The following is a 9,973-nucleotide window of genomic DNA, read 5'->3' as shown; positions in this document are numbered from 1 at the left end:
CAGGAGGGGTCACTGTAAGGGGCTGCGCGGGTTATACAATGCAGCAGAATAGCACACAAGCTCGGTGCAAAAGCGAGAGGTAAGGGTTAACCCTCACACACAAAGGTGGGGAGGCAGCAGAGTACATGGGGGGCATAGAAGAGCACTTTGGGAAGCACACATCACCGCTGAAGACCAGAGAGAAGGAGCACATAGAATATCCCATCTGAAGGCCGCATGTAGGGGGGCGGACAGACAGACACATTTGCCGTGCAAGGAAAAGCTGCCGCCATAGATGTCTGGCGGTGGCTTTCTCATAGAAAACACAAGAGTACTCGGCTCCTGTATATGGAAGAGTTGGGAGGGACAAACGATTGTTCAGCAGACACTTCTCTAAAGTGTATGGGTTTGGGCCACAACTGTTTATCCCCCTCCCATAATGATAGTTCTGCTTCACGTCGCTTGTCTCATCTATTGCAATATCCTTGTGCCCTGCTGTGTAGAAATATGTGACTTCAGATTTTGTGTTATTCTATGCCTGATAAAGAGACCCGAGTAGTCTCGAAAGCTGCTATTTGTTACCATCTTTTCAGTTAGCCATTAAAAGGTATCAACCACTGAGGACTCTCAGATTTAAATATTTTTGAATAATTAATATCATGATTTGCAGCACTAATTCTATAAAAAAAAAAAAAAAAAAGAATTAAGATTTATTTATAATGTGTAATTTCAAATAATTTAGGGTGTGAGTGAAAAGAGCTTTTTTAAAAGCTTTTTGGAGCAATTTTTTTTAAAGTAAAACGACTGAAAAATTGAATCAAAAACGCTTGGAAGGCTCTCGCCGCACCGGAGGATCCTGCAGTCACAGAGGGAATGCAGACTGTCGTCACAAACATGGACAATCCCTTTAATGGTTTTGTCCACTACTGGAAAACCCCTTTTAAATGCATAAAATTTAAAAAAGCATAATTATTTCCTGGACTAGGCTGCTGCTTTCCTCACCCTCTATGTCCAGCAAGTCTCTGCCGCTGTTCCCAGTGTCTGTTATTGTCTGCAGTGCTGAAGTCATGTCAACAGTGCTGCAGCTAATCACTGAGCTCAGCGGTTTTACCCAAGTTTATGGCACCAGCGACTAAGCTCGCTGATTGATTGCAGCGATTGTTGATGTAACAATAACAGACACCAGAAGTTGCGGCGGAGACTCGGCACCGGATTTGGGGAGAATTAGTAAAGCACAGTTTGCTGGTTAGAGGGATTTTTGGAAACAGAAACAATCAAGGATCTGCACAAAAATGTGAGATGTCGTCACGTTTGCAGCGGTGGGTCCTCACCCCTGCGTTTGGTCCTTAGTTCCTTTCATTGTTTTCTGCCACCGCTTTTTTTTTTTTTTCTGAAACAGATTCAAATAAATTACAAAAAAAATCAGAACAACATCTAACAGTGAGTCACAGTCTCCAACATAGGAAAATAGTGACCTTTCTATCAAGGTGTCCCTGTATTCTCAAAACCCGCTGACAGTGGTTCCCGCAGCTTTGATGCCATATATGTGTCCGGGAAGCGCTGCGGCTCGTTGCATTTTGAATATTTTGCCTTTGATGTTTTATATTTTAGTTCCATCACAAGTAAAAAAAAAAAATTGAGTGGGCCGAAATTTGGACACCGTGGAGGCCTCCGCGGGACCGCGACGAGCGATCTTAGGAACATTGCTGGTGTAACCATCGGGGCACACAGAGACCACAATGCGGGCGGGGGCTGCCCCTGTGTTGTAAAAATGATGCCAGAAATTCTGTACAAGCTGTAACAATATGATTAGGACTCGCAGCTTGTTCAGGTTCATTTCTGGATACTGGCAAAGGTCCGAAAATTTACTTTCCCTATATCATGAATAGGAAAATGTCTGTATAATTTAAATCCCCAGGTAATGTTGGATAATCGACAACGCATTATCGTTTAAAGGGGTTGTCCTGGCAGGACTTAATATGTAATAAAAACAGCATACAAGGAGGGATAAAACAGCGCCATAGCACCTTAGTGGCCACTGCTGAGTACTACACTTTCATCTAAAATTCTAGTAAATTGACAAACACTTCTATTTTTAAATTGTGTATTATAAAAAAAATTATATTGCTGCACAAATACACTCCAATTATCGCGATACCAAAACTTATATAATTATATATATACAGTGCCTACAAGTAGTATTCAACCCTCTGCAGATTTAGCTGGTTTGATAAGATGCAAATAAGTTAGAGCCTTCAAACTGCAAACGAGAGTAGGATTTATGAACAGAAGCATAAATCTTACAAACCAAAAAGTTATGTTGCTCAGTTGAATTTTATTAAATTTTAAACATAAAAGTGTGGGTCAATTATTATACAACCCCTATGTTTAATATTTTGTGGAATAACCCTTGTTTGCAATTACAGCTAATAATCGTCTTTTATAAGACCTGATCAGGCCGGCACAGGTCTGTGGAGTTATCTTGGCCCACTCCTCCATGCAGATCTTCTCCAAGTTATCTAGGTTCTTTGGGTGTCTCATGTGGACTTTATTCTTGAGCTCCTTCCACAAGTTTTCAATTGGGTTAAGGTCAGGAGACTGACTAGGCCACTCCAACACCTTGACTTTTTCCCTATTGAACCAGGCCTTGGTTTTCTTGGCTGTGTGCTTTGGGTCGTTGTCTTGTTGGAAGATGAAATTACGACCCATCTTAAGATCCTTGATGGAGGAGCGGAGGTTCTTGGCCAAAATCTCCAGGTAGGCCGTGCTATCCATCTTCCCATGGATGCGGACCAGATGGCCAGGCCCCTTGGCAGAGAAACAGCCCCACAGCATGATGCTGCCACCACCATGCTTGACTGTAGGGATGGTATTCTTGGGGTCGTATGCAGTGCCATCCAGTCTCCAAACGTCACGTGTGTGGTTGGCACCAAAGGTCTCGATCTTGGTCTCATCAGACCATAGAACCTTGAACCAGTCTGTCTCAGAGTCCTCCAAGTGATCATGAGCAAACTGTAGACGAGCCTTGACATGACGCATTGAAAGTAAAGGTACCTTACGGGCTCGTCTGGAACGGAGACCATTGCGGTGGAGTACGTTACTTATGGTATTGACTGAAACCAATGTCCCCACTGCCATGAGATCTTCCCGGAGCTCCTTCCTTGTTGTCCTTGGGTTAGCCTTGACTCTTCGGACAAGCCTGGCCTCGGCACGGGAGGAAACTTTCAAAGGCTGTCCTGGCCGTGGAAGGCTAACAGTAGTTCCATAAGCCTTCCACTTACGGATGATGCTCCCAACAGTGGAGACAGGTAGGCCCAACTCCTTGGAAAGGGTTTTGTACCCCTTGCCAGCCTTGTGACCCTCCACGATCTTGTCTCTGATGGCCTTGGAATGCTCCTTTGTCTTTCCCATGTTGACCATGTCTGAGTGCTGTTCACAAGTTTGGGGAGGGTCTTAAATAGTCAGAAAAGGCTGGCAAAAGAGATCTTTAATCCACACATGTGAAGCTCATTATTCTTGGTGCCTGAACTACTTCTTAATACTTTAGGGGGACCAAACAGAATTCTTGTGGTTTGAGGGGTTGAATAATAAATGACACTCTGAATTAACTTTTTACGTTTTAAAAAAAAAACAAAAAACAAAAACAAAAACAAAATTTGCTGCAGTGCATTTCCCACTTCCAGGCTGATCTACAGTACAAATGTCACAATGCCAAGTTAATTCCGCATGTGTCAACCAGCTAAATCTGCAGGGGGTTGAATACTACTTGTAGGCACTGTATATATATATATATATATATATATATATATATATATATATATATATATATATATATATACACACACACACACACACACACACACACACACACACACACACATACACACACACACACACACACACACAGTACAGACCAAAAGTTTGGACACACCTCATTTAAAGATTTTTCTGTATTTTCTTGACTTTGAAAATTGTACATTCACCCTGAAGGCATCAAAACTATGAATTAACACATGTGGAATTATATACTTAACAAAAAAGTGTGAAACAACTGAAAATATGTCTTATATTCTAGGTTCTTCAAAGTAGCCACCTTTTGCTTTGATGACTGCTTTGCACACTCTTGGTGTTCTCTTGATGAGCTTCAAAAGGTAGTCACCGGAAATGGTCTTCCAACAATCTTGAAGGAGTTCCCTGAGATGCTTAGCACTTGTTGGCCCTTTTGCCTTCACTCTGCGGTCCAGCTCACCCCAAACCATCTCGATTGGGTTCAGGTCTGGTGACTGTGGAGGCCAGGTCATCTGGCGTAGCACCCCATCACTCTCCTTCTTGGTCAAATAGCCCTTACACAGCCTGGAGGTGTGTTTGGGGTCATTGTCCTGTTGAAAAATAAATGATGGTCCAACTAAACGCAAACCGGATGGAATAGCATGCCGCTGCAAGATGCTGTGGTAGCCATGCTGGTTCAGTATGCCTTCAATTTTGAATAAATCCACAACAGTGTCACCAGCAAAGCACCCCCACACCATCACACCTCCTCCTCCATGCTTCATGGTGGGAACCAGGCATGTAGAGTCCATCCGTTCACCTTTTCTGCGTCGCACAAAGACATGGTGGTTGGAACCAAAGATCTCAAATTTGGACTCATCAGACCAAAGCACAGATTTCCACTGGTCTAATGTCCATTCCTTGTGTTCTTTAGCCCAAACAAGTCTCTTCTGCTTGTTGCCTGTCCTTAGCAGTGGTTTCCTAGCAGCTATTTTACCATGAAGGCCTGCTGCACAAAGTCTCCTCTTAACAGTTGTTGTAGAGATGTGTCTGCTGCTAGAACTGAGGCTGGTGACTCGGATAAACTTATCCTCAGAAGCAGAGGTGACTCTTGGTCTTCCTTTCCTGTGGCGGTCCTCATGTGAGCCAGTTTCTTTGTAGCGCTTGATGGTTTTTGCAACTGCACTTGGGGACACTTTCAAAGTTTGCTCAATTTTTCAGACTGACTGACCTTCATTTCTTAAAGTAATGATGGGCACTCGTTTTTCTTTACTTCGCTGCTTTTTTCTTGCCATAATACAAATTCTAACAGTCTATTCAGTAGGACTATCAGCTGTGTATCCACCTGACTTCTGCACAACACAACTGATGGTCCCAACCCCATTTATAAGGCAAGAAATCCCACTTATTAAACCTGACAGGGCACACCTGTGAAGTGAAAACCATTTCCGGTGGCTACCTCTTGAAGTTCATCAAGAGAATGCCAAGAGTGTGCAAAGCAGTCATCAAAGCAAAAGGTGGCTACTTTGAAGAACCTAGAACATAAGACATATTTTCAGTTGTTTCACACTTTTTTGTTAAGTATATAGAATCATAGAATGGTAGAGTTGGAGGGGACCTCCTGGGTCATCTGGTCCAACCCCCTGCTCAAAGCAGGATTCACTAGATCATCTCAGACAGATGTCTGTCCAGCCTCTGTTTGAAGACGTCCATTGAAGGGGAACTCACCACCTCTCGTGGCAGCCTGTTCCACTCATTAATCACCCTAACTGTCAAAAAGTTTTTTCTAATATCTAATCTGTGTCTCCTCCCATTTAGTTTCATTCCATTGCTTCTAGTCTTTCCTTGTGCAAATGAGAATAAAGATGATCCTTCTACAATGTGACAGCCCTTGACATATTTGTAGACAGCTATTAAGTCTCCTCTCAGTCTTCTTTTTTGCAAGCTAAACATTCCCAAATCCTGCAACCGTTCCTCATAGGACATGGTTTGCAGACCAGTCACCATTCTGGTCGCTCTTCTCTGAACTTGCTCCAGTTTGTCGATGTCTTTTTTAAAATGTGGTGCCCAAAACTGTACACAGTATTCCAGATGAGGTCTGACCAAAGAGGAGTAAAGACCGATAATGACTTCACGTGATCTAGACTGTATGCTTCTGTTAATACATCCCAGAATTGTATTTGCCTTTTTTGCTGCTGCATCACACTGTTGACTCATGTTCAGTCTATGATCTATTAGTATACCTAAGTCTTTTTCACATGTACTGTTGCTTAGCTCTATTCCTCCCATTCTGTATATGCTTTTTTCATTTTTATTGCCCAGATGTAGTACTTTGCATTTTTCCCTGTTAAAAACCATTCTGTTGGTTGCTGCCCACTGCTCCAGTTTATTTAGGTCTTTTTGAATCCTCTCTCTCTCTTCTCTAGTATTAGCTATCCCTCCTAGCTTTGTGTCATCAGCAAATTTAATCAGTTTACCCTCAATTCCTTCATCTAAATCATTGATAAAGATGTTGAACAATACAGGTCCCAGGACGGAGCCCTGTGGTACCCCACTTGAGACATTCATCCAGCTGGATGTGAAGCCATTTACAACCACCCTTTGAGTCCGATCACTAAGCCAGTTATGAATCCACCTAACAGTTGCCTGGTCCATTGCATACTTGGTCATTTTTTCAATAAGGATGATGTGAGATACTTTGTCAAATGCTTTGCTGAAGTCAAGATATACTATATCTACAGCATTTCCCTGATCCACCCAGTCAGTGATTCTGTCATAGAAGGAAATTAAGTTAGTCTGACATGACTTGTTAGTTACAAACCCATGCTGACTCTGGTTAATCACTTCATTCTTATCCATGTACTTACATACATGTTGTTTAATAATTTGTTCAAAGATCTTTCCTGGTATAGAAGTCAGACTCACCGGCCTATAGTTCCCTGGGTCCACCTTCTTCCCCTTTTTGAAGATAGGAACAACATTTGCTCTTCTCCAGTCTTCTGGGACTTCTCCTGTTCTCCAAGAATTTTCAAAGATTATGGAGAGTGGTTCTAAAATTTCTTCTACAATGTCCTTCAGTACTCTGGGGTGTAATTCATCTGGACCTGGAGACTTGAACTCATTTATGTTAGCTAAATATTCCCTCACAATCTTTCTGTTTACTGATAACTTGGATTCCTCTATTCCTTTAAAAGGACAGTGAAGATCAGTTGATGTTACATTTTCTTTCTGAGAGAAAACAGATGCAAAATAGGAATTAAAAAGTTCGGCCTTCTCAACATCCTCTCTTACCATTTCTCCATTTTCATCCTGTAAAAATCCTATAGCATCTTTGACTTTTCTTTTACTTTTGACATACCCCCAAAATCCTTTTTTATTGCTTTTGACATCTCTTGCAAGCCTTAATTCATTGTCAGCTTTAGCTAACCTGATACGTGCCCTGCAGGATCTGCAGACTGCATTATAATCTTCTTTAGATATGCCTCCCTCTTTCCATTTAATAAACATTTCTTTCTTTCTTTTTAGCATGTGTTTAAGTTCTGTGTTCATCCATCCTGGTTTCCTTAAATGCTTCCCATTCTTCCTACTTTTCGGGATTGTTAACGATTGTGCTTTGAGAATCTCATTTTTAAAAATTTCCCATCCTTCCTGGACATTTTTGTCCTTAAGGACATCCAGCCATTGGATCCCTCCTATTCTCTTTCTGAGTCTCTTAAAATCTGCCTTTCTAAAATCTAACCTTGAAGTTTGAGTCTTCACATGTCTTCCTCCTCTAGTTATCCAAAATTCTATAATAGCATGATCGCTGCCTCCTAGGGTCCCAGCCACCTTTACCTCCTCAACCATTTCCTCCCTGTTTATAAGGATTAGATCCAAAGTAGCAGATCCCCTTGTTTTCTCCCCTACCTTTTGGAAGATAAAGTTGTCAGCAAGAGAGGATAAGAATTTGCTTGACCTGTTAGTTTTACTTGAGAGAGATTCCCAACAAATGTCTGGATAGTTGAAATCTCCCATGACCACTACGTCGTATTTTTTGGAGAACTTGGTCATTTGATACATAAAGAGTTCATCCATATCTTCAGCTTGCCCAGGTGGCCTGTAGTAAATGCCTACAATGGTGTCCTTTCCGTTGTTCTCTCCTTGTATTCTTACCCAAACAGTTTCCACAGAACTCCCAGTCTCTGAAGCTTCAATCTCTGTGCAGATATATGCTTTTCTAACATACAATGCAACACCTCCTCCTCGTTTATCAAGTCTGTTTCTTGCAAATAAGTTGTATCCTTTTAGCCTTTTATTCCAATCATGTGTATCGTCCCACCAAGTTTCAGTGATTCCAATGACATCGTATTCCTTTTCCTGCATTAGTAGTTCCAATTCTCCTTGTTTGTTGCCCATGCTTTGTGCATTTGTATAAAAACATTTTAGTTTGTGATTGGTTTCTCTTCCTCCCATATTTTTATTATTTAGATTTTTTTGTCTTTGTTCTTCTTTTCCACTTCCAGTAGCAGAGATCTCAATAGTATTTGTCAGCTGTATGGCTTTTTCTGGCTTTTTGCTTCCCTTCCCACATTGTTCTAGTTTAAAGCTCTTCTGATGAGTGTAGCAAGGCGACTTCCAAATACATGTTTTCCAGTCTTCGTAAGGTGCACCCCATCTCTAGCAAGTAGTCCATCGTATAGGTAATTCATTCCGTGATCCAGAAATCCAAATCCTTGTTGACGGCACCATCGACGTAGCCAGTTGTTCACCTGTAGAATCTTATTCCACCTCATTGTTCCATGGCCATCCACTGGGAGGATGGATGAGAAGACCACCTGCGCTCCCAATTCTTTCACTTTCTTGCCTAAGTCTTCAAAGTCACTGCAGATGGTTTCCAGGTCCTTTCTTGCGGTGTCATTTGTCCCCACATGTATTAGCAGGAATGGGTAGTGATCTGTAGGTCTGAAGAGTCTTGATATCCTGTCAGACACATCTTTAATTTTTGCTCCTGGAAGACAGCACATTTCTCTTGAGGTTATGTCTGGTCTGCAGATAGCGGCCTCTGTTCCTCTTAACAGGGAATCCCCCATGACCACCACTCTCCGTTTTTTCTTCACAACATTCTTCTTTCTCCATCCAGGAGGATTCTGAGGGCTTACAAGGTTATTCATTGCTGGCAAAGTCTTATCTTGCTGTATTTCTTCATGGTTCTCCTGTGTGAGAGCCTGGTACTGGTTCCTGAGCAGTATGGGTGCTGACTGCCTCTCGATCCTCCTGCTTCTGTGGGTCACATGCTTCCATTCCTCTGTTTCGTCAGGTGCAGTTCGAATTTCTTCTCTTTCTGAATCATGAAGAGATAATTCTGCTCTGTCTAAGAACTCTTCACCTTCCTTAATGATTTTCAAGGTAGTTAACCTCTCTTCTAGATTTCGCAACTTTTCCTCCAACAGGGACACAAGCTTGCATTTCTGGCATGTGAAGTTTGGCTTTTCCACTGGCAAGTCTGTGAACATGTAGCAGGATATGCAGCTCACCAAATGGCTCCTGGACTCTTCCATGTTCTTATTGTTAATGTTCTGAAAACAGTGAAAAAAGCTTAAAAAAAAAGCTTCAAAATGCGCGCGCCGGTAGGTGCGTGGTTTACTGATGTCCTCTTTTCAGCTCCAACAGCCAAAATCCAGTGTTCTTTGAGCTTGCGGAGACTCTTCACTTACCCCAAAATGCAGTGGGAATATGCAAATTATCTCCTCAGGACTCCTCCCCTGGTTTACCGATGTCCTCTTTTCAGCTCCAACAGCCAAAATCCAGTGTTCTTTGAGCTTGCGGAGACTCTTCACTTACCCCAAAATGCAGTGGGAATATGCAAATTATCTCCTCAGGACTCCTCCCCTGGTTTACCGATGTCCTCTTTTCAGCTCCAACAGCCAAAATCCAGTGTTCTTTGAGCTTGCGGAGACTCTTCACTTACCCCAAAATGCAGTGGGAATATGCAAATTATCTCCTCAGGACTCCTCCCCTGGTTTACCGATGTCCTCTTTTCAGCTCCAACAGCCAAAATCCAGTGTTCTTTGAGCTCGCGGAGACTCTTCACTTACCCCAAAATGCAGTGGGAATATGCAAATTATCTCCTCAGGACTCCTCCCCTGGTTAATGTGTTAACTCATAGTTTTGATGCCTTCAGTGTGAATGTGCAATTTTCATAGTTATGAAAATACAGAAAAATCTTTAAATGAGAAGGTGTGTCCAA

The sequence above is a fragment of the Phyllobates terribilis genome, unplaced genomic scaffold (genome assembly GCF_046119375.1).
Source record: "Phyllobates terribilis strain yellow unplaced genomic scaffold, ASM4611937v1 Scaffold_2__4_contigs__length_985480577, whole genome shotgun sequence".
In the NCBI taxonomy this organism is placed as follows: Eukaryota; Metazoa; Chordata; class Amphibia; order Anura; family Dendrobatidae; genus Phyllobates; species Phyllobates terribilis.
Note: the sequence above shows the minus strand (reverse complement) of the source record.